Genomic DNA, 26,184 nt, shown 5'->3' with positions numbered 1-26,184 from the left:
GGTTAAGAACTTGGCTGCTAATCAAAGGTTGGCAGTTTGAACCCATCGGCTGCTTCTTGAAAACCCTATTGAGCAATTCTCCTCTGTCCTATAGGGTCACTATCAGTTGGAATAGACTCGATGGCAATTTTTCTTTTTCTTAATTCAGGCAGTGCCTGCCCTTTATTGCTTTACAACGTGACCCTATTTTGAAGTTTGTTTGTTCTCTCTTAGCTTCAGCCTATGTAAACGTGTATCAGGGTACTAAGTTTTGTCTTTTTTTATTATGTCTTTAGAGCCTAGTTATGTTTTTAAAGCAGTTTGTAATTTGCATACTTTTGGGCCAAATGGTGCATGTAGAAATGTTTGTGTGACCTGCACAGGATTTTTTAAAAATATGTAAATAGTTGCCAACATTTTAAAATTGGAGGAGTTCTCATTAAAAAAAAAAAATCTGGATTTCTGGCTTCTCTTGAAAAATCAGATGTGGCAATACTCTGTCCCCATTTTTTTATGACATACTGTAGGATTTGAATAGTGCTGGCTCATATAGAGATGAAATGCTCTCCAGTTTTGGATGGTTCTCATCAGGTCCCTATCACTAATTTATGTTACTTACTGGGCTAAACCTTTGAATTCAAGATCCCTATTTTAAAACTCCTTTTGAAAAGACATGGTGTGGTAGAGGCTACTAGCTATTCATTAAAATTGATTTCTTTGTCCTAAACATACAGCTAGACTATATTTCCCAGCTTCCTGTACAGTTAAGTGTAGTCATGGGGTTAAGCTCTAACCATGAATGGGATGGAAGTAATATGTGCCACTCTCAGCCTAGTCCATGCAACTTTCCATGAAGATTTCCCCATTGTTTTTCCCCTCTGATGGCTGGATGTGAATGAGTATAATGGTCTTACGCACTGGCAGAACCAAAAATTAAAGGATCCTGGGTACTTGAATGGCTTTGCGTACAGGAGAGGTGACCTACTGACTGTTATGCCTTTGTGTGCTTTGTGAGCAAGAAATACGCTTCTATGTTACTCCTTTATTTATTGAGGTCTCTTTGGTCTTTGCTATGGCAGTTGTTGTTAGTTATTATCAAATTGTCCCCGGCTCCTGAAGACCCCATGCACAACAGAATAAAACACTGCCCACTCTTGCACTATCCGACATCATCATCTTCTGATCAGACTATTGTAATCTATAGGGTTTTCATTGGCTGATTTTTGAAAGTAGATTTCCAGTCATTTTCCCTAGTCCATCTTAGTCTGGAAGCTCCGCTGAAATCTGTTCAGCATCACGGCAACATGCAAGCCTCTACCAACAGATGGGAGGTGGATGTGCTTAAGATGAGTTGACTGGGCTTCAAACCCAGGTCTCCCATGGCGAAAATTCTACTACTGAGCCATTACTGCCGTCATTATACCCTTGCTGTTGAGTTGATTCCAACTGATAGTGACCCCATAGGACAGAGTAGAACTGCCTCACAGGGTTTTCAAGGAGTGGCTAGTGGATTTGAACTACTGATCTGTTGGTTAGCAGCTGAGCTCTTAAGCACTGTGCCACCAGGGCTCTGTCTGTCCTCATTATAACCTACCTTAAATAAACTGTAGTGCTAGCGGCCTGGTTCTACTCCTTGGAAATCCTATGGAGCAGTTCTACTCTGTCCTGCAGCATTGCTGTGAGCCAGAATCGACTTGATGGCAGTGGGCAATGGGTAGAGATCTGGTAATTGTTAATGGCCATCCTGTATAGTGTGAAGTGATCTGATCCAAATGTCAAATAACAGAAGAAGAGTGAGAATGAATGACTTATCATTCTTGGTGGTACTATTGTTTCTGTTATGAAAAGCTACATTTAAAGCTTTGGATTCGATTCAGCACACAATTAAGGAGCGTGTGGTATGCAGAACCCTGTAAATGAAATTCTGTACAGAAAGAGGTAAAGGAGAGAAATATTGGGTCAGCCCTGACTTTTAAAATGCTTTCTACTGGGAGAAGCCCTGTCATTAGCATCAACAACAAAGCTTTCCTGAGCACCTGGTTTAATGCTTTGAGTTCATCTACAATGCCAGAGAAGTGATTTTGAATTTCTCTGATAGCTTTAGTTAAATTTGCTAAAAGAAAAAGAAAACCTCAGTTTCAACCTCCATTGCAGCCTCTTTCAGAGCCCTGGGCTACCCAAATCATCCCACTCAAATCTTTTTTAATTATCAGTTTGCGCACAAAACTAATTTAAATTAAGCATTTAATATTTATATTTTGCGTATTAGTTTTAGGTCAGATTTTGAGACTATAAGATAATTATTTACACAGAGCATGATTTAGAATTATATCTTTATGTGTTAATAATATATTGGCCCTAGTATAATCAATGTGAGAGAACATTATACCCATTCATAATTTTAAATGATTGGAGACTAGTTTCTATAATTATTCTATTTTTGAAGTGTTCATTAGGGCAGGCTTTGCCTGTGTGGGAGAGGCCTGGAAATTTCTAGCTGCTCTTTCTGCTGCTGGGTGGATAACTTCAACTTCAGGGATAGGGACAAGGAAGCCAGTCCATTGTGACCTTTTATACATGGTATGAGGCTGTAATGTACTTGATGGCACATGACCCCACTTATAATATTGTTTTTATAATTTGATTAATGGAAAACCACTTTATGACAATTTGCAGGAACACATTGAAGTGAAAAGTGACGAATACTTGGAATTCTTTAAATTTGTAGTTTGGATGGAATGATTTTACATCTGCCGAATTGAGAGTCATCCTGATACTGAATTCATTTTGTTGAACCCATTTTGTATTAAAGCTTTAAAAGTGAATGTTATTTTAGAACCCTGGAATGTTAGAACTCAAAGAGACCTTTGGCTCTTGGCTCGTCTACCCAACTTACTACCATTCTTTGGAATTTTCCTCACGATTCCCAAAAATTAGCCAATGAAAACTCTAAGGATCATAACAGAATATTCTAAGGTATAGTGTTGGAAGATGAGCCCCTTTGGTTGGAAGGCACTCAAAATACACAGTGGCTACAACAATGGACTCAAACATACCATTGATCAAGAAGATGGTGCAGAGCTGGGCAACGTTTAGTTCTGTTATAGACAAGGTTACCACGAGTCAGAGCCAACTCAACAGCAACTAACAACAAGAGCTATAGAGATAGTGTTAGATAGTTCAGGACCTCAGAGCAGTTCTCATTAGGGATTAAATGGATTTAGTAATTACACTAAGAAATAACTCAGGGCTTAAATAGAATAAAAATATCAGCTTTATTAGTAGCAAAGTGGGGTTGGAAAGTTATCATCTCGGCACAAGGTTAAAATGAGCTGGCTTCCTACTTCTTACCCCTTGTAGTTGAAATTTTCTTCCAGTAACAGAAAAAGCAACTAGAAATCTACAAATCTCTCCCCACAGGGTCAGGGCCTACTCAGATGAGCATTCTGCACAAAGACCACACATCCCTGAGAAGAGAGAACGCCCAAGTCATTTCCCGGGGAAAGGAATGAGAGAAGTGGGGTAAAGAAAGGGTACACCTTTCAACACCCTCTAAACAGGGACAATTTCCAGTTATATTGGCTAAGGCAGGAGTCTAGGGAAGGGTAAAGGCTTATTTCTCCTATATGGCCATGGAACCAGTGTTGCAAGCCAATCTACAGGAGAGTAAGAATTAGGAGTCTACAGAGAGAGGGAAAATAAGGACAGGAGAGGGGAGAGAGCCTACAACTAAGAGATAAAGTACAGAGAGTAACCTGCTTGGTCCTTCTATTCCCATGAGGCCTGACTATTCTTCTTGCTATGGATTCTGAGAAAGTCCCCAGAATCCTTATAACAAACCTCTATTACTAAACTGGATGGGATTACTAAACTTGGCTTAAGACCCTTCCCTTCTCTTGAACCAAACCACCCCTAAGACACTAACTTACCTTTACTGTAGGTATATTATGTGCTAAATACTGTGGCATGTGCCTAATAATCTTCAGTTAATTTGGTGATAGGCTGATTTGGTATAATGGATGTAAGCAAAGACAAAGTGATTAAAAAATTGGTATTTAAAAGTTTTAGTGTTTTAATAGCCCCGTTTGCCCCTATATAGACTTTCAGCAATTGTGCAGGATATGGTAAGCAACACGTAGAAAACCCCCCTCAAAAAACTAGTCATGTTTGGAGATTTATTAAACACTTTCTTCAGAAGAGATATGATTCCACAGAGTTGCTGTGGATATATTTGTAATAATTCTAACATTTATTTGACATAAAATGGTCAAGCGCAGGCACAAATATCATGGTATTAGGTTGAACCATATGAAATTTTCATTTTTTTTTTGGTACGTCAAAACAGTTGAATATCAGAATTTTTATGAGTCAACCTCGTTATGCAACATAATAGTGTTAATGGCTCTGTATATCTGAGAGTTCAAGGTTTTTTTTTTGTGCAGAGGGCTGCCTTGGCTCTATTCTAGACTCAAGTCTAGGGAAGATGATTCCTAAACCCCAGCTCATGACAAGGTTGAAACTTGTTTGTGCAAAATGAGGGAAATAATGACAATGCGGAGAATTTTTTTTTAAAGTTAAATTTCCTTCAATTTTTAAATCCTGAGATAGCACCCTTCTTACTCTTGTAGGGTTAAAATATATTTTATTTTGTAAAATGACATTACAGTAGATGGTGCTTTTAGAAATCTACTTACTTGGAAAAAATCATGGCAAGTGTATATCGGCCTTCAAAATCATTCTTCATATTGTACTATTCTGTGAAATTCAAATGTCCAAAATTCATTAAGGGCATACAAAAAGGCCAGAAGCAGTGTGACACAAATGTAGGCTAGCAGGAAAAATGAAAGACTGTGTAGGTTACCCATTCATCATGGAATCTCCATTCTTCCACTTATTCATGCAATGTCTTGTGGACCATCAAAGGTTATTCATTGCTGCCCTAAGGAGAAAAGGGGCCTTCAGTGCCTGGGGTCTTCCCTGCTCCATTCCCTGTATCTCTCATTTGCTTGATAGCCATAACTCTGCCTTGTAATGCATGGGCCAGAGGTGTCCCTCTAGCACCTTCTCCTGTATAACTTTAGCAAGCTGATTACAGAGAAATGACCACTCTCTTTCTAGTACCTCCTGCCTTCCATTATTTCCAGCATAAGCACATATCTGATTATAGTGGAGATTTCTGGCATTCTTTAATGAAGGGTCTTGTGTATCTCAAAATACCAGAACTATACAGTAGGAGGACATGAATAAGGAAGACCGAAAAAGAAAGGATGCCTTTGAATTATGGTGTTGGCGAAGAATATTGAACAAGTCTGCCTTGGGAGAAGTATAGCCAGGATATTCCTTAGAAGCAAGGATGGAAAGACTTCCTCTCACATACTTTGGACAGGTTATCAGGAGGGACCAGTCTCTGGAGAAGGACATCACGCTTGGTAAAGTAGAGGGTCAGCAATAAAGAGGAAGACCCTTAACAAGAGGGATTGACACAGTGGCTGCAACAATGGGCTCAAACATAGCAATGATTGTGAGGACGGCAAGGGACCAAGCAACACTGTATTCTGTATTTTCAGTTGCCTCATATGCATGTGAAAGCTGGCCAATGAATAAGGAAGAACAAAGGAGAATTAATGCCTTTGAATTATCATGTTGGCAAAGAGTGTTGAATATACCACGAACTGCTGGAAGAACGAACAAACCTGCCTAGGAGGAAGTACAGCCAGAATGCTTCTTAAAAGCAAGGACGGAAAGACTTTGTCTCATGTACTTTGGACATGTTATCAGGAGGGAAAAGTCTCTGGAGAAGAATATCATGCTTGGTAAAATAGAAGGTCAGGGAAAAAAAGGAAAACCCTCAATGAGATGAATTAACGCAGTGGGGGCAACAATGGACTCAAGCATACCAACGGTTGACTGGGCAGTTTTTTGTTCTGTTGTACATAGGAGGGCTATGAGTCTGAACTGACTTGAAGACACATAACAACACTGACAACATACGGGAGGAAAAGAGACGAAGATTTTAATCTCGCTTCCTTTTCCCCTTATATCATGGAAAGGAAAATTTTCCTTTAGTTAAGTCTTCAAAAAGCCTCCCTCTCTCCCAACTAACCTCTTTCTTTAATATTTACAGTAAAATTTTCTACGTTTCATGTCTTCTTTCCCACCCTCTCCATCACAGGGCAAGTTTTCACACTCCCTGTTCCTTCTTTTATCTCAGAGCTTCAGGCCTTGGCTATTTGTTATCTGAATGTGAAAGAGATACTTTTTTGCTCCATGCATGGAAGAAAAGGAAACCCTGGTGGTGTAGTGGTTAAGTGCTAACGCTGCTAACCAAAAGGCTGGCAGTTCAAATCCACCAAGTACTCCTTTGAAACTCTATAGGGCAGTTCTACTCTGTCCTATAGGGTCGCTATGAGTCAGAATTGACTCGATGGCAATGAATTATGGGGGAAAAGTCAGATCCTCCATTTCTGATTCAGTCTGTCCCCCCTGTAGGTGCTGTGGTTGATTTCCTCAGTAATTTTACCTAAGCAGCAAGGTGAAAATTATTTTTTTCATAGATGATGCAACCTTATCTCAAATGGGTAAAGTATATTTCTTTTATTAGCATGGCTTGATCTCACCCATTGCAAAGCAACAACAATATAAACAAAGATTATTTTACTACAATGATTTGTACTCTTTCCTAGTGCTGACTTTCTTTTTTTTAATATTCAATAAGCACAACTATTTCAGCTCTAAATGATTCCTCTCTACCACCCTGGAGGGGTGGCACTAGTTCCAATTAGACGCTGTTAGATTCTAAGTTTCCTGCCTGATAGAAGCAGGATAGAGCAGTTGTGTTGCCAGTTGATGCTACCACTGAAATGAAAGGAATTATATTGAGCGTGATGATACAGAGATGAATAAGGCATAGAACCAGCTTTTAAGAAGCTCATAATCTAGGTAGCCCATTGCCATCGAGTTGATTCCGACTCATAGAGACTCTTTAGGAGGGAGTAGAAATGCCCCATAGGGTTACCAAGAAGTGGCTGGTGGATTCGAACTGCTGGCCTTTTGGTTAGCAGCCAAGTTTTTAACCACTGTGCCACCAGGGCTCCAACTTTATTATTATAGACATTTTTGTCATTTTGTGCTAAGCAGTATACTAGCCAGAAAAGAGTTTAAATGTTTAAAACAAGAAGCTCATACTGAGGTAACTTAAACTTACATAAGAGTAATTCATAATAGTTTGCAAAGGGTTTTCACTATTATCACCTCATTTGATCCTTATGATCATGTTGTGAGAAAGATGTTATTATCTCATTTTATGAATAATTAGAACACAGAAAGCTCAAGTAACTTGGTGAAGGAGACCCAGGTTTGAAGTGACAGAACTGGGATTCATATTGTAATTAAAAGGTACATGCTGATTTGAATGCTGTGGACTGCATTACTGGACTAAATGTCACTAAGGTCATCTATCTGCAGTAGTCCTCAATTTTAAGTGTATCAACAGATTAGGCCTGTATTATACACATAAACCCAATGATGTGATAGAAAAGAACCATTACAAAACATAGGAGAATAGAGCCGTGACAACAGAATATAAACTCTGGTCAAAAGAACAGATGTTCTGATGTTTGATAAATTTAATTAACAGTGTTGACTCCTAATATTATCCTTCTACAAAGCAAGGGTAAGAAGAATTTACACAGCAGTGACATATATTGTTGAGTACATGGTTCAGAAGAATTCCTAAAACAAATGCGTTTATTGAGTACTTTAAAGCTATTATGATTTTGGCGACAGAGGTTAAGTAGTTGGTTGCTGAATGTCTCAAGGAAGATGGAATTCATTATAGTTGTAAGTGTACTAATTCAATTACATTGACCTTTGGAATAAAACTAGACCAGTTTTCAGTTTGTTTAAATAGTTCAAACAAGTGCAAAAATGGATTTCTAAAACAATTGGCATCAAATCAGGAGATAGCGTTTCTGTATTTCAGCTATCAGGGTTCGTCTTACACCAAATTATTTATGCTGCACTTTTCTCTGTTCCCCACATCCTGCACCAAGTAGAGCTGGGGGGATAGGAATGGTAAATTTAAGTGCCTTCAAGAGTACTGTTTAAGAAAAACAAAAACAAACAAACAAAAAAACATTGCCATCATGTCAGACTCACAGTGACCCTGTGAGCCCCTGGGTTACACAAATGGTTTTCACTGGACTGTGAAGCTAAAGACTGGCCATTTGAATGCTTCCAGTAGCACCGTGGAAGAAAGGCCTGGTGGCATGCTTCCATAAAGATTGCAGCCAAGAAAACCCTATGGAGCAGTTCTACTCTGTAACACATGGGGTAGCCATGAGTGCTATAGGCTACTTAAAAAAGAGAGATGGGCCAGGCGTAAACAGAGACTGTTGGGTGTTATGGTGAATTGGAGAGTGTCAACTCATCTAAAGGGACAGTTAATGCCTTAGCTCCTACTGATGTTGCCATGTGAAGTTGTGAGATTAACATTGCCACATCATCCAATCTTTCAAGAAATGCCAAGACATCTGGATTTTTGTGTGATAGACTTTACTTTTGAAATGTTGAGAATAAGTTCAGCTTTTTATGCCTGTAGCTTGCATTTGGTGCAGATTGACAGTTTGATAATTATGAAGTCTAGCCTCCTTCCCTGTGCCCCTTGTAGCCATACCATCAATCTCACTGAGGCTTGCATGCCCTTGACTTTGCTAAAAGTTGTAAATCTCCCAACCAGATGGTCATCCCATGAGGGAAAAGAGAAAGCCCTTTGGAGACAGACAGACCTGCCATTCAAACAATTATATTCCTACTTATTTTTTCTCATCTCTAAAATGGGGATTATAATGTATCTTCACTATGGCTTTCTCAAATATACTAGGTAGGCAGGGAATAACGAACAAATGAAGTAACATAATATCTGTAAGTGCTCAGAAAATAAAAGATTTTTTTTTTTTTTTTTGCTTCTATGCAATGATCTCCAATGACTATTATGGAGGAAAGAAATCTGACAACTTTTACTTAGTTATAAATAATTGGTGACAGTTTAATATTCTACTCATCCCTGGGGTATTCCATCATTCATGTGCATGAATGCACTTGGATTTTTAGTAGTGGGATTTCAGATCTTGCAGATAAATAGATATTTGGGGGAAGGGTGGTAGACATTCTGGACTAAAACTTTTCTATCCAGAGACAGCACCCCCTCAATGTCATACCTTAAAGTAATACCAACTCTCCAACTTTTCATCTTACTCTGTTCATAATTTCATGTGTAGGATCTTAATCATTTCACCACCTGAAAGGCAAACGTGCTGACCTACTTCATTGATGACTTCATGATGGCGGGACCTGGTAAACAAGCAATAACAGGTATCCTAGATGTCTCTGTAGATGTCTTAGTTTCCTGGTGCTGCTGTAACAGAAATACCGCTAGTGGATAGCTTTAAAGAATGGAAATTTATTTTATCACAGTTTTGGAGGCAAAATGTCCAAATCAGCATCTCTGCCGTGTCAATTCCTTCCTGGTCATTAGCCCTGGTGCTCCTTAGTTCCTTAGTGATACTTACATGGCACCTGTCTTCCCCAGTATGTGTGTGTGTCTCTCTCTCTGTGTCTATTCTTCTCTTTATATAACTCAGCAGTGATTAAGTTCAGGATCCACCCTACACTGGTATTAGTGATTGATTGATTATATCACATTATTAATAATCTACATTGTTAGATTACACCCACAGGTATAACCAAATCCATTGCCATCAAGATGAATCTGACTTATAGTGACCCTATAGAATTCCAGCACATAATCTGGGGACACATAGTTCAATTCATAACAGTAGGAAATAGGTAATTTGAGAGTCTGAGAAAAATCCAAAGAAAATTTAATCTCTTCAGTGAAGTTTCTCAAAGATCTGGGCTGTGAAGGGATATCCTTCCCAAGTGCATCTAAGAAGGAAGTACCATACACAATGGGCCGCTTTGGATTTTGGAGGCAACATAGGCAACATTCCAGAGTCTACTCTGATTCATTTACACAGGGAACCCATAAGGCTACCATGTTTGAGTGGAGCCAAGAGTAAGAAAAGCCACTGCAGCTAGTTCAAGCCTCAGTGCACAGCTTTGCCATCTAGTCATTATGATCTAGGCAGTAGATCCAAATGGTGCTTGGAGTATCTGTGGCAGTTTGGAATACCCCATGCAGCCTCTAGCCAACCCCTACAGGAGCATCATATGTAAAGCAATCTTGTAGTGTTTGGAAGTAAATAAATATTCTACTGCTCTTGGCTTGCCACTGGGCCCTGGTAAAAGTTGAAAGTCTGGCTATGTGAACTGGACCTTCAATAATGACCTTGGTGTTTTCTGTGCCACCAGGTGGTAATATCAAATCTGTCCAGCAGCCTACCATCATTGGATAGAAATGGCACAAATGAGTTCCTATTATATGAGGCACTAGTAAATTGTAAAGCGTGTGGCTCATATTCCTAATATAACTACTCCTTTTACAAAACACCCTGGCCTTGTGTAAACTAGCAATAATAATAATGTTTACTGAATGTCTTAGGCTGAGTTCTCTAGAGAAGCAAAACCAGTGAGCCATATGTACATGTCAGGTGTCAGACTTGAGGCTTTTCCTGATTTATACAGCTACTGGGGCTGATGAACCCAAAATCAGCAGGTCAGATGGCAGGCTACTGGCTCACAGGCTGAGGAGACGGACAAATCCAAGATCTGCAGGTGAGACAGCATGATCCTGGCTCCAGTCCTAAGAACTCAAGGTCAGATGATGACAAGCCAAATGCAGGATCCAGAGCAGATCAAAAGCCAGCAAGCTTTAACAAAAATCCATAAATATTGAATGCAGGCCATGCCCCCAAGGAAAGTTCCTTTGAACTGATAAGCTACTCAGAACAGATCTCATCATGGAGGTGATTACATTACATCAGATCTCATCATGGAGGTGATTACTTCGTTACCTAACTGCGAAACCGCTGAGAATCATGGCCCAGGCAAGTTGACACACAACCTTAACCATCCCACTAATCTTATAACCATATGGACAAATTGTTTAATTTTTTGTGAATTTAGAAGAATAATATGTTCTCTTAAACATGTCATAAAACTGTTGGAGATAGTATGGCATTTTGTGACTCATAAAAGTGTGTTACAGAATAGAACAAGTGAGTCTTAATAAAATGTGAACATCATATCTATTCATTATTTTTTTAAATCAGTGACTGAAATACATTCCAAAAACAGAATCCACCCACTGAACTTGAGCAGTAGTATAAGCAGTAATAAAAGCTGCCTCCCTGAAAGTCTCTAAACAGTAGCTTATCTGGGTTATGTTTATAGATGGGAAAATTTGGGAGAATTCCAAAATGCAATGACTTCCCTTCCTGGCACTCACCTGGTGCATCCACTGACCTCCTTTTTTTCTCATCATCAGGTGGCAGAAGTTTGTTTGTATGCCTACTTGCAAATGACACTTTGTACATGTCACTGTGATTCTGTGTAATTTTGAAGGTTAGTGCTTGGTCTATGTGAACCTGGATGACCCATTATTTATAGCAGTGTTTTTCAAACTGGGATCTTATTCAGCAGGTCTGGGGTGCCTGAGCCCCTGGACATCTAACAAGGTCCCAGGCGATGCTTGTGCTTCTTTGGTCTGTGACCACACTTTGACTAAGATGGATTTATAAGTCAAAATTTAAAATCTCAACTAACTACTTTCTTTTTAACATAACAGCAAATATGATTCTTTCCTTTTCTAATTCAGACTTATTTGGATACAGCATTTAACTCAGACCCAATCTCAACTCATAATAAATTTTTATAAAAGAAGAAAATACACGGAGCAGTTAAGGCAGTGATGAATTACAAATTTTCAACTTTGGACCAACTCTAAGGCTTTTCTTTCTCCTTTACAAGACAGAATCTACTAAAGTGAGTGGATTCTGGAGTTAGAAAGATCTGGATTTGAACTCTAGATCTACCATTTTATTATTGCTGTTGTTATTGTATGAACTTAGGTAAGCTTCTTTAAATTCATAACCCTTGGTTTTCTCATCTGTGTGTCATATGGTCATTGAGTTGCTCCAAGGGTTAAAAGGAACAATGCAGGTAAAGTGCTTGGTAGTATAGTCCCATAAATCTTACCTATTTTATTAGTTATTGCCTTCAGTAAGGAAAGGAGTCTAAATCCAATTTGACTGTGACTCTTGCTGGAATAGAAATCCTTGACTAAAAATCTATTGGCTATTACCAGTTAGTAAGGTGGTGTGTGAAAACAAGTCCATCCTCACCATCAACAAATATGAAATTTACAGTTGCATATAAAGTACTTCACCTGAAAGAAAAATGGTAAATATCAAGATTGGATAAATTGTTTTCTGATTACTTATAATTGGACGTTGTCATATTTATAACATTTTGTTTTGTTCTTTAAGAGTCAGTATACTTGTTTTTGTCACTGTTATGAATATATAAGGAAAACAAAATATATATATTTTCTCTTTTTGAATCTTTAGCTGTGTAGTTGGCCTGAAGCCTTGTGATGAATTCCATAAAAATACACATTAATCTTCAATACATTAAATGTTCTGTATTTATCCAGCACGTTACTTTCATTTCAACCTCAGAACCTTTTTTTTTCCATCAAGGAGGCTTTTGTGCAGTTGTTCATATCTGTAGAACTCTTAACACTGTATTTATGTAGAATTACACTTCAGTATAATTGCCTATATAATTAACATTCAGCAAGAAATTATTTATTCAGGAGCACATTTCACAATTCAATTTCAGTCTGTGACAAAGGGGCTTTTAAATGTTAATCTTATGAAAGAAAATGGAGAAAATAGTAAAGCCTGTGAATTAATACAAGAGGCAGCTATTACAGCATAACAGTTTCCCTCACTGGGAATTACCTACTTTCTACCAGAGCATCTAGTCATGCTTCAAATCTCACTGGGAAGTGTGAGGTTGGATCTTGTGTTTTGTGCATGCTGGATGGTTTCACATGAGGTGGGTAAATAAAAGAACAAAATGGCTATCAGTACTTTTGTAATTTAAGCTTTAAAAAAGAAAAGGAATAGTAAACACATATTATGGTGGGATTACAAAATGATTAGGAATATGTAGAAAATGAAAATTAGCTATATTTTCTCAGTCTCAACTCTGTGAATGTCTGCACAGAATCCCTTCTATGCTCGTGAACAGGATCTACCCCCACCACCAATTAATTTCAGTAACACACAGTAACATCTCTTGAAAAACACAGGAATGATATCTGTCACATACCTATTATCATGGGGATTAGCAAAAGTATGAAGGAGACAATAGTTATCAGAACTAACGTCATGTATTATTTGCATGTTTCTTTTTTGATTAACATAATATTATATTTAAATAAGATTGAAGAATTTGGTAGTCACCCAACAAAATGTAAAGTCTTCTGGGCGAGTTATTTTCTTAGGCATATTTGTGATAAGAGCTTAACATTATCTTTATCTCTCTAATTATTCTGATATAGAGTTTAGTGGATTGAGTTTTATTTGCAAAATAAATATGTAAATAAATACCCATGTGGAGAGAGTACTTATAATGATACATGGAGATGAGATAAACTATATGCTTGTTTAATCATAATATAAAACATCATTGTCATTGTCACTAACTTACTTAGTTCAAGTTACCAAGATCTCTTGTCTGTATTATTACACCAGCCTTCTTACTGGGCTCCCTGTCTAGAATTAACTTTTTTAATTTAACTCTGATTTTATCTGTAGCGCGCCCCCCCCCCCCCATATCTATCTACCTACCTGTGCCTATGTCTCTCTAGTCTACCTTTCCTCCTCTTATTTTGGATGAACTCTTCATTCACCCATCCAAGGCCAACCAGACACTTGACATTAGAGGCCATCTTCTCTCACTTACTAAAGGCCCTCACTGCAGATATCCTCTGTTCCTTCTCTAGCATCATCTTTATTTTCCCTCTCCATCGGATCATTTTTATGAACATTTCAACTCAGACCTCCCTTCTGCTATGGCCACATTCCTTTGCTTCCTTTTACAGAAAAAAAAATTTTACATAATTGTCAATATTCAACAAAGAATGTGCTGTACGAGGCCAGGGGTCATTCTGTATTATCCTCCTCTAAATGTCCAGTGTACAAGGCCAGCCAAAGAGAGGAAGACGCTCAGTGAGATGAATCGACACAGTGGCCGCAACAATGGGCTCAAGCATAACACCGATTGTGAGCATGGCACAGGAGTGGGCATTGTTTCATTCTGTGGTACATAGGGTTACTATGAGTTGGAACTGACTCAATGGCACCTAACAACAACAACAAATCTCCAGTGCCTAGCACAATTCTTAGCATACAGCAAGCACACAATGTTTATTTGTTGGGTAATGAAGCCTTACAGGCAAAGGGTTGTTAATCACATGGAGCCTTCCTTCTAAATTCATAGTTCAGTGTGTTGGCTAGCCTTTGGTGTTGAACTTCAGTATTGTGAGGGTATTATTAGACTCTGAGCTACGGCCCCTGGCTTGTAAGTTCTATCTTTCTACATTAACTTGATTTGTGACTTTGTTAAAGTTCTTAATGTCTGTGAGCCTTACTTTCTTCCTTTGTAAAATGAAGAGATTGGACTAGATCAGATGTTTTCCAAATATGTTCTGTGGAGATTAGTGTGTGAGGTTGCCTCGGGCACCATCCCATTCCTTCAACCAAGAGTGGCTCCAGACCTATGTGCTTCTTAAAGTAATAGGTTTCCACATATGACTTCATTTAAAAATGGTCATGGGAGATGTTTCAATGTTTAAAAAACACGGTTTAAAAACACAAACCTTTAACTCAGTATTGAAGTCACTCCTGAGGTTCACCCTTTAGCCAGAGATTAAACCCCAAAACCACTGCCATCGAGTCAATTCAGATTAGAGGCCCATAAAACAGAACGAGACTAAATGGGCACACCAGCTCGAGGGCAAGGACAAGAAGCCAGAAGGATATAAGAAAGCTAGTAATGGGGAGCCCAAGGCCGAGGAGAGTGTTGACATGTCACAGGGTTGGCAACCACACAAAACAATATGTGTATTAATTATTTAATGAGAAACTAATTTGCTCTGTAAACTTTCATCTAAAGTACAATTAAAAAAAAAAAAAAACAAAACACCAGACAGAAGGGATGGCCTTTTAAGTTGCTCTGTGCTCTAACTCTCTGTGATTTGAAATGCATTTGAAAGTCAAAAGAAAGAGGGATGGGTAGAGTGTCAGTGACTAGGAGGAGGATTCCCAGACCAATCATAGCTGGATGGTGCCTGTTGGGTTGGTGGAACTGTTTGAAAACTGGTGTGCCAAGTTGTGGCAGTGTGTTGAAGGGACAAAGAAAAGACCACAAAGATGAAAACAGATGTACACTTGGGCTAGATTTGAGAAGGCCTTGGGTGCTGAGTGATATTTGTGCTTGCAAACTCCTGCGAATATCAAGGAGCCACTATAGTGGTTTAAACAGGTGACATGATAAAAATGGCTTTTCAGGAAGATAAAGACACAGCAGACTAGCAGGCCACTCCAGGCGTGGAGATAAGCCTTCAACAGGCAGGTAATTTGGTTAAATTACTATGTTCATTATTCATTCAGTGAATTAAAGGTTTGCCATTTAATTCTTGGATTATGCGAAGATTCATCTGGTCTCTGTACACCAGTGCATTCTGATTAGGGAGCTCACATACTTTGGGTGTTCAGAGCCTGGTATTAATTTAAATTCTAAAGGTCTAGCCTGTTTGAGATTTTTTCTCCTTTGTCCTAAATTTAGTCAATTGTGGTGAAATTAAGCTTGAACTCCTTATAGTCCTTTCAGTGGTTATCTGCACGTCTGAGTTTTTTTTTTTTTGGGGGTGGGGAGGGGTATGTGTCTTTCAGCTAAATATAGGGTACCACTGAGTAGTTTTACAGAGTTCCAAGATATTCCGAGAAGCCTCTGAGTTCTAGCATACAAATGGATGGAGATTTATGTCCTATTGACTACGTTCCTTGGATGGAATAGAAACGGTGTCACCTCCAATCCATTAAGCTGACATCTCTTATAATTGAAAGCCAAACAAGTTTGTGTAGTAAGGATTGCTTGTGGATATGTGTATGTGTTGAGGAGAGGAAATGTGGGGTGGAGGAGAATGTGAGGAGGTAAAGTACTAGTTGAAACCTCAGTGTGTTTGAGGAGTTTGAACTCTGTCATAAGAGGGCTCCATTTAGTAAGATGCTCAAGGGATGTGTGCTAGTACTAATGTTTGCTGCTTGAGAAAGCTGGAGTTTCATTTTGAGTTACACTTCCTGCAGAAGTATCATTTGTGATGATGGTTTATATCACTTACTATCGAATCAGAAAATGCATTTTCTGAGCATAAATGGAAAACAATGCCTACTGGAAAAAAGTATTAGAAAGTTTGCTTTTGGGTTGAGATGGGGCAGTGCAGGGAATCAAGAGAGTTGAAATGGAGCTGTAATTTTCAGGGTCCAGGTTGTGTTGTTAATATTTGGTACAAGAGTGAAGATGCAGTTGTGAAAATTATCAGCCTAGATTAAGCCTTAAAAAAAAAAAAAAAAATTTTTTTTTTTTTTTTAAGCCTTAGCTATTGCTTAATTCAGTCACTTGTGTTGCTGGAAACCCTGGTGGCATTGTGGTTAAGAGCTATGGCTGCTAACCAAAAGTTCAGCAGTTTGAATCCACCAGGCACTCTTTGGAAACTCTATGGGGCATTTCTATTCTGACCTATAGGGTCACTATGTGTCGGAATTGACTCGATGGCAACGGATTTTTTGTGTTGCTTGTCCTGTTTGCAACATTTGATCTGGCTATCTAGTGGAGAAGACAGAAAGATAAAGAAGCTCCAATAATGGAACCCTGGTGGCACAGTGGTTAAAAAGCTCAGATGCTAACCAAAAATTCAATAGTTCAAATCCACCAGCCACTTCTTGGAAATCCTATGGGACAGATCTACTCTGTCCTATAGGGTTGCTATGAGTTGGAATCGACTCCAGAGCAATGGTTTTTTGGTTTATAATAGAGAGTGGTTGAGGCTAAATGTACAGGATGTTTATGAGTGCACAAAGGAGGGGTATTTTCCCAGCCTTCTGGGTGTGGGGATCAGGGAAGCATTTGGGAGTGGCTAAGAGGTAAACTGCTACCAGCCACTACTTGGAAACCCTATGGGGCAGTCCTACTCTGTCCTATAGGGTTGCTATGAGTCGGAATCAACCCCACAGCAATGGGATAAGATGTAAATTGAGCAATAGCAGGGAGTTTAGAGTAGGACAGTGATAAAAGGAGACTTCCTAGCAGAGGTAGCAGCATGTAGAAAATTTTAGAGATAAAATTATGGAGTAATATGCCATTAACTGCAATAGTTTATTATTTCTGGAGATTGATCTCTCTCTGTGTGTCTCTGATGCACTGTATATGGTAAGTGGAGGAGGTTGGTGTGGGAGTGGAAATAGAGTGGAATGGAAAAAGGCAAGGCTGGAGCAGTGAGCAGGAACGAGATTATGAAGGGCCTTGTAAACCAGGGTAAGGGGTTTTCGTCAAAAAGAAAAAAACAGAAATGAAGGAGAAAAAGAAAATGCTAAGGTTGTAAACAACAACAAAAAGAGTTTGTAAAATCCAAATCCAGTAGCTTACACTTACAATGAGTGTTTTTAGAAAACAAGTTTAGACAGCAGAGAAGGATCAAAAGAACGAAGTAAAGACAGAGAACAAGGAGAAATCAATATTTTTGGCTAAGGATTTGAAGTTTGATTTGCCCCCAATTTAGCTTAATTCTGTTAAACTTGTCATTCATTGTATGGAGTAACTCTAGCAATACAGAATTTGGAAACATAAGGGATGACTCTGGAATCCCTCTATACTCCTTGCCCTCTGGGATAATTTTCAAATGGATTACAATAGGGGTCATCTCAAAGGCTTATAGCAGTGAGGTACTTAATCTAATGGAGTGAAGCATGCTGGCAGGGAAGCGAACTGGGTGAGCATACTCTATTAAAGGGAACAGTGACTACTCAGCTCCAGCCGATTGCTGCCATGTAGCAATACTTTCTGCTTTTTAAAATATTGACAGCTAATTAAAATTTTCCCCTGGTCTTTGCCTTTGCTTATATCACAACTACTTCTTATTATTTGTGTTGTTAGAGTCATAAAACTATGCAAGCTATTATGAAATTTTCACTAGAAATCAACCAACAGTTCTTGAAATTTCCATTTTTAAAAAATCTAGAATGCTATCTTACTAATTTTGAGTGATGATATAAAATGCTAAGTGGACCAGATGTTTGCATAGGACTGAACAGTACTTTTTCTGCTGGCAACATATATGGGAAGCCAATTAATCATGATGGTTACTTGGTGACATGGCTGAAATCAGATTTTAATTTAAATACGCATCTATCTCCATGGCAGGTCCAGGCCTTGGGTATGCCCAGGTTCTGTTTTTTCCTTTGCTGCTAAGACTCTTCTTTTTCTATCACTGGGCTCCCTCACCCTCTGGCTTCCCACTGGTTCTGGCCACTGTCAGCTTTGACAAGAGTTCTGAGGGAGAAAAGAGGGTGGGGTCAGTGCATTTATCCCCCTAGTTTCTTCAGATAGTATCTACATCATAGAATTGTTGAGAAGTTTAAATAATGTTAACTTCTTAGCACAGTTCCTGGCGCATGTAAGTTCTCAATAGAACTTCTTTTGATCAATGTTTTTCTAAGAGTAATTAAATATAGTTTAAGAAGTCAAGTAATATTTCCCTGTCTCTGCTGTGGGAGGTTGATCTTCTCAAGGCAATCTGCTTTCCTCAGCTCTCTCTTCTTTTTGAATTTGCTAATCAGGCCTTATCATCTTCTTTTGGGTCAAAGTTGGTTTTAGCTTCTCCACTTCTAGGACCATTGGTGGCATGATAGTTAAGTGCTTGGCTGCTAACTGAAAGGTTGGTGGTTTGAACTCTCCAGTGATTCCATGGGAGAGAAGACCTGGCAATCAGCTCCCATAAAGATTTCAGCCTAGGAAACCCTATGGGGCAATTCTACTCTGTCCTGTAGGGTTGCTATGAGTCAGAATCTACTTGTTTCTTTCTAATACTTCTGTGAGGGTAAGCTGCATGAGACTCAGTATTTGGCAGTATTTGTTTTGTTATGTTTTCAAAATCTTTTCTTAAATTATGTAAATACACTGTTTATGACTGGTAGAGATCTGTGCATGTCTTTAAATTTACTTCTGAATTTTGGTGAGCTTGACTTATCTGATGAAAACGCTGCAATATATTATTCCACATAATCAACATTAATACATACTCTAGTGTTTGCGTTTTGTCGGCAATGTTTTCAGCTTCTCTTTTGGTATCCTCTTTTTGTGTCTGGCTTTCAACAATATTTTCTAAGTCATCTAGAATCTGAGTGTACAATTCCAGAATTCCACTTATTGCTACAGCATGTGCTTCCCAACATGAATTAGACATTTTAATACTTGATCATTGCCTAAATGATTGCTGAGTAGAGGCAGAAAAAAATGCTCAGAGTAACTGAACAACAGAAAAAAAAAATGACTGCTTCTGGACAACAATCTACTGTGCTACGTCCTACAGGATTAAGTGAATGTGTAGCACAAGATATGAAAATGGCATATTTATTATATTCTAAAGTTTTCTGTTGCATACCTTTATAATGCTCCGTCATGTTGGCAACATTGTAATGGGACTGGCCTCTGCACTTAGAAAAATCAATTTTTCAAACTTTACATAAATACTTGATTTGCAATTTATTCACCAGTATGACTTTTTAAGCTAGTAAATATGATAATTGCTTGACAAGTTTTCCATCCGTTGAAGATATGTACCTTAAAAGAATATTAGCTGATCCGTATGAGAAAGTCGGAAGTGGAATCTATAGACAAACTGAAATATCAAGCTATACTTATTTCACTGAAAATAATTGCTCTGATTTTATCACTTATTAAGTTTATTAATTCTCCACATGTTGTTTTAGACATATGCTATGGGTTGCCCTTTCCTGTGTTACAATATTTTGAGATGTGACCTGCTAAAAATGGGTCAAACTGAGCAACAAGTTTGAGTAAATTAAATAAAATTTCTATTTTATGGGGAACCAAACACTTAATGTCTTCTTTGAAAAGATAGCCCATGTTCAGTGACTGTTATAATGACATCAACAATGCATTGCAAAATGGCTTTCCAATACTGACATTTTTCATTAATTTGTGTTTCCAGTTCTTGAGTTAAGCCGAAACCATGTCTTCGGTTTAAATATGATAGCATACAATCTCTGTGAATTGAACTGTTTTCATGTTTATCCATCATATTTGAGTTGAGCCAATTGCTAAATCCATCCATAGCAAATCAAGAATTAAATGATTTTGGACTGAGTAATTTGCAAACAAACCAATATACGGAGCTGACTGACAAAGAATATAGTAACCACTTTTTCTTGTAATTTTCACCATTAGCTTTGCGCCTAGAAATATATTCTGGGTACAGAACCTTGTTTACCATCCAGAAATTTCCAAATGGTCCACTGTGATGTTGACAATCACTTGGCCTTCTTTCTATCCAATAATTTACATCATTAGAAGACAAATTATTCCACAAAGCAAGATCTATATTTCTATTGTGCTTCCTGGGATTTGTCCACAGTCATTTTTCTCTTTTCTCTTAGGTAGTCTCCTTGAGTGATTACATCAACTCTTACAATTTTAACTATCATTTCTTGGTTGATGCTTCCCCACCTCTCCGTTCTAGTATACTTGCTGAACTCCAACTTTTTAATTGATTGGTCAACATTTCCATCCGGATGTGCCACAGGATCTCAAAATCAGCATGTCCAAACTTAGATTCATTACTTTCAATTCCCGTCCTCTTTGTTTTAATTATTAATAACATTGTCAAATTAGATAGGAGTAAGAATTGGCCTTTAAGGTTAGTGAGTATCTTAGAATAAAAGGCATTAACAAAACTGTCTTGCCATCTAGTGCTGCCATAACAGAAATACCACAAGTGGATGGCTTTAACAAAAAGAAATTTATTTTCTCACAGTCTAGTAGATTACAAGTCCAAATTCAGGGTGTCAGCTACAGGGAAAGACTTTCTCTCTCTGTCAGCTCTGGAGGAAGGTCCTTGTCCTCAGTCTTCCCATGGCTGAGGAGCTTCTCAGGCACAGAGACCCCACGTCCAAAGTACGTGCTCTACTCCCGGTGCTGGTTTCTTGGTGGTATGAGGTCCCCAACTCTCTGCTTACTTCCCTTTCCTTTCATCTCTTGAAAGACAAAAGGTGGTGCAGGCCACCCCAGGGAACTCCCTTTACCTTGGATCACGTAGGTGACCTGAGTACGGGTGGTGTTACAATCCCACCCTAATCCTCTCAACATAAAATTACAATCACAAAATGGAGGACAGACATACAGTACTGGGAATCATGGCCTAACCAAGTTGATACACACATTTTCGGGGGGACATAATTCAATCCATGACAAGTACCAAACAATATATCTATATTTACATTTCTAAATCAGAATCACAAACTAAATAATGAGCTTCTTGTACACTTTTCTTTCCAACAGTATTTTCAATGTCTGTGTGTCTGGGGTTATTTTGACCCATGTCAGGTCATGCAAAACAGCTGTTCAAAATATAAGACAAAAAGGTCAAGATTTAGTGAACTGAAAATCTTCATTTATTTTCACTCTTTCTAGGAGTACTAAATAAGTTTTACGATGAGGACATAAAATAACTATATCCCGGTAAAATAGCTGTAAATTGTTACAGATAATAAAAAAGATGTTGTTTGGTAAACAGACTGAGTTGATCCCACCATGGCCTGTGTCCCAGCCACCCAGATTACTTGTTCCTCAAATAATCCATGAGCTTTCACTCCTCTGAGTCTTTGTTCATGCCTCCCCATAGCCTCTTGTACATCAGTACTCTACTCACTCTTTAAAACTCAGGTCAAATGCAGCCACCACTCTAAAATTATGGCACTCTGAAATGGAATTAATTATTCCTTTTTTTGTGTTAACAAAGCACTGATTCTTGTTTAATTTTGTCTTGTATTTTAGTTAGTAGTTTACATATATGTTTCTTCACTAACTGTAGAGTAGGTATTGTCTACTCTTAGTCATTTCACCATGCCTACTGTAGTTCTTTGTAGGTGCCAAATGCATATTTATGAATTTAATTCCTGTTAGGAGGTAAATAATATTCTACAACTTATTGGTTATACCTCTGCCAGCATGTATAGAAAGAATTGATTTTTCCAACATCAGCCATATCCTCTACTTTTTAAAGTAGAGGAATATGAACTATGCCTCAGTATTATTCTTTTTTCCCCATGGAATTTGATTGGTTTATTGTTGGTGTAGTCAGTCTATTACTGTTCCAAAATGAAAGTAAATATTTCTAAAAGCATTAAACATAATGCAATTATATTGCCTTATATATAACAGTTTTATTTTAAAATAAAGCATTATGTGCAATAACATAATACATGTTTACTTATATGAGATATATTTATCTATATATAATAATAAATATAGAGGAGAAAGTATTTTGCATATAATGACTTAGACTTGACAACTACTAACAACTCATAGGAAGCGAACTTGTTGAAAACGATTGGAACTACATGATTTATTGAGTACAGCTGGATGAAAAGAAGACTTTTTACCTTTTTTCTTTTAGTGTTGTACTCTAAGGTCCTCCACATTTTCTATTACAGCTTGCTAAAGTACGTCAATAAATCTCTACATTTTACTTGCAATGCTATTTTATCTTTCTCTTGGACATCTGCTCATACTTCACCCTTTTGAGACTTTTTAAAAGGCCTTTCCTCCCCTTAAGATTGCCTGTTATTGCTGATGACCAAAAAAGATATTTGCAAAATAGAAAATGGGAGAAGGACAGCAGGGCTGTTACATATGGTCAGTTGTATTAACTTAGATCGAAAGTGCTTATTCTGCTTTTTACTCCTTGTGTCACCTGATCCTCAATTGGAATCTGACTTAAAGCAAGCTAAGAAAGAACAATCTCAGTGGGACAGTTAAAAGGACACATTGAAATTTCTCAGGACTTGAATTGAACCATGTCTAGAGGGACAACCTTGGTACCAAATGTCAATGCTAATGGAAGAAATGCAGAGAAGTTTGCACATTATAAGGCAGGATTTGATAGCAGAAAGGATAAAGGATATATGGTTAAAATTCAATAATTATTGCCATAATTACAAAAATAAACCTCAACACAAAAGACATTGGAAGATTACAAGCTATTCTAGCAAAATGTTTGTGTTGCTCTACATTAGTAGGATAAAGCTGTGTTTGACAAGATTGAAGGGGATGGTTTATGTTGCTTTGCCTTTGCTCTTCCTTATTCCTGTGTATCCAGCAAACTAGGATGTCCTCAGGCCTCGCCATCTCTGCAGGCATTGAGGCCACATTCACATTAATGCCTATATTTTGCAGCCTGCCAATACTCACCTGTATAACTGTGAAGCCTCAGCTTTTCCCTTCCCCATCTGAAATTTCCTGTTTATTTCTAGGCCGCTCTAGAAGGGGTCTCATGAGATCTCAGGAACGAGGTTATTTATCTGCTTTTGTCTCTTTGATGTTTGCTGCCTGTGAGTCACTAAGGGAAGTGTCTCACCACTGTCGCTGTTGTCAGCGCTTTGCTGCGTCTCAGTTCCTTCTGTTGCCCTCTTCTCAACTGTTTCACGTTTTATCACTTGGGCTCCACTCAGCCAGTATAAATACAAGTCACAGGAAGTTCCTCCTAGACACAGCCCCTCCAGTTTCTGCCTCCAGACACACACACACACACATCTCATTTTCTTGACAGAATTCAGGCACTGAAGCAAAAACACAAACCCGAGTCCTTCCTCATTTCAACTCATGCAAATGGGGTAGAAGGAGGGACAGGACAGGTTTCATACATTTGTAGTCATCACTCAGGTTCTATCATGAACCTGATATTCATAATATAATATTGTTGTTGTTACATGCCATCGAATCGAATTAGACTCATAGCAACCCCACGTGACAGACTAGAACTGCCCCATAGGGTTTTCTAGGCTGTAATGTTTACGGGAACAGATTGCCAGGTCTTCATCCTGCAGAGCCACTGGGTGTTTTCTTAACCACCAATCTTTCTGTTAGTAGCTGAACACTAACCATTGTGCACCAGGGCTCCTTCATGATGTAATATATATAGAAAGGGAAAGAAAATCAGGGTGAAAGGGGTTGAATTGGTAAAAGAGAATCTAAAATAAGAAACAAGGAGAGGAGAGCTCATTGATTGCAGCCTCTTGGAAGAAGGAAGAAAGAAAGGAAAGTGGCACACTGTAGTGACTAACCCCTTGCTGTCAAGTCAATTCTGACTTAGCGACCCTATAGGGCAGAGTAGAACTGCCCCACAGGGTTTCCAAGGAGTGCCTGGTGGATTTGAACTGCCAACCTTTTGGTTAGCAGCTGTAGCACTTAACCACTACGCCACCAGGGTTTCCCTGTAGTGGCTAGGAATACCCAAAACCATTGCCATCAGGGTTGATTCTGACTCACAGTGATCACACAGGGTTTCCAAGGAGCAGCTGGTAGATTGCAACTGCTGACCTTTTGATTAGCAGTCAAGCTCTTAACCACTATGCTGCCAGGAGTCCAGGAGTACAGACTGCTGGATTTGAAAACTAGCTCCACCACTTATTATTTGATTCAGGACAAGTTACTAAAACTCACTGAGTTTAATTGTTCTTATCTACACATTGGGAATAATAATGGTTTACACATTGGGAATAATAATGGTATCTACTTCACAGAGTTATGGTAAAGATTAAATTAGTTAATATATGCAAGGAACTTATTAAGTACTGTATAAGTATTAATTATTATTATTATTTACTACTGAGCCTCTAAAATAATTCTAGATTCTATATTCTTGCCTTATTCTGGAATTGAATTAATCCACACTTATCTGTCTGTCTTGAAACCACAACCAACACCTCTGGATCCTGAGTCACTTGTTTTCAGCAGGTCATTAAAACAACCCATCCTACCTAAGACCAGAAATCCCCAACTCTGCTCACCGATGCTGCTCTTATGGTTTTACTGCCTTTCTGTTTCTCCCATCCTGCCACTGCTACCTTCATGACCTTTCCAAACTGGCCTCCTTGCCTACTCTCAGTATAGGGTATCTTCCAGACATCTTCTGCTTAGCTGGACTTGTAGTCTTGCCCTCTCCGAGTCAGTCCTCTCCTGCTGTCAATTGTACCTGGCCATGACAAGATTTGTGTTCCGAGACTAGAAACAGATGGATTGTGATGAATACGATATATTATGCCCTCACTTGTCTTGGTAACAGGTGGCTGCTCAGCCAGCTGGGGTCTTCTTGAGGACACTCTCCTAGGCCCCCGTCTGACCATATGCACTCCAGTCCAGATGGTGACTTGGTTCCCCAGAGTCCTGAATCAAGTTAACGGGAGATGGCAGGGCTGTGCTCATTTTGCCTGGGGTCTAATACAAGCACAGAGTTTTATATTTTATTTCTAATTCAGGAAAAAGGAACAAACCTTATGTGAAAATGATGTTCACAACACGGTTTCAAATTCTCTCACAGGAAGTCTAAATTTGCATGATTAAATTAGCATTCATAAATGCCAAAGCAAGAAAGCAAATTAATTTGTTTTTACTGCTGGAAAAGAATAAAAATGACTTTGAATCATCTAATGTATTAGGCTATTTACTTTGTCTATCTGATTTCCCTTTGTAAAAATCCTTGCTGCATTAAATGGAGGCAAATGTAGAGATATATTGGGTACAGGTTCACCGTGATAAGAGATAGGGTCAAGTTGCTTTCCTGTAATGTTAAAACAACTACTCTATGCTATGTTCTGGAACTAACCTACTTTCAAACAAATTATGGCTTGCAAGAACAGTACATATTTGCTTAAAGTTATCCTTGCCTGTAGAGTGTTTTCAGATGCATTTATGCAAGTGCTGATTAGATCCTTCATGTTGCTTGAATGCTTATTATCACTGAATTGTTGGGTAATGAAATCCAGAAAAAATGTCCTAAGACCAAGGCATAGACATTTTTGTGGTTTAAAAAGAATAAAAGCATATGGGATTATTTAAGACAGATTGAGACATTTATAATACCTGCAAAGGGAATCATTT

The 26,184-nt window shown here is 38.4% G+C and overlaps 1 protein-coding gene across 18 annotated transcripts in view; it reads left to right on the top strand.

The window, feature by feature from the left end:
• TPH2 (tryptophan hydroxylase 2) overlaps nt 1-26,184 on the top strand; it is a 365,498-nt gene that overhangs the window by 295,931 nt on the left and 43,383 nt on the right. For 9 of the 18 annotated variants that reach the window (XM_064283865.1, XM_064283862.1, XM_064283861.1 and 6 more), the window contains one exon: nt 9,258-11,502. The exons of 6 other annotated variants lie outside the window; for them this stretch is intronic. The gene's annotated coding sequence lies outside the window, so the exon portion shown is untranslated. The remainder of the gene's footprint in view (nt 1-9,257; nt 11,503-26,184) is intronic. 3 more of the 18 variants (XM_064283823.1, XM_064283821.1, XM_064283820.1) reach the window with 2 other exon arrangements.

The sequence above is a fragment of the Loxodonta africana genome, chromosome 4 (assembly GCF_030014295.1).
Source record: "Loxodonta africana isolate mLoxAfr1 chromosome 4, mLoxAfr1.hap2, whole genome shotgun sequence".
Lineage (NCBI taxonomy): Eukaryota > Metazoa > Chordata > Mammalia > Proboscidea > Elephantidae > Loxodonta > Loxodonta africana.
The sequence above is the reverse complement of the archived record's forward strand: the minus strand, read 5'-3'. Positions and strand labels throughout refer to the sequence as shown.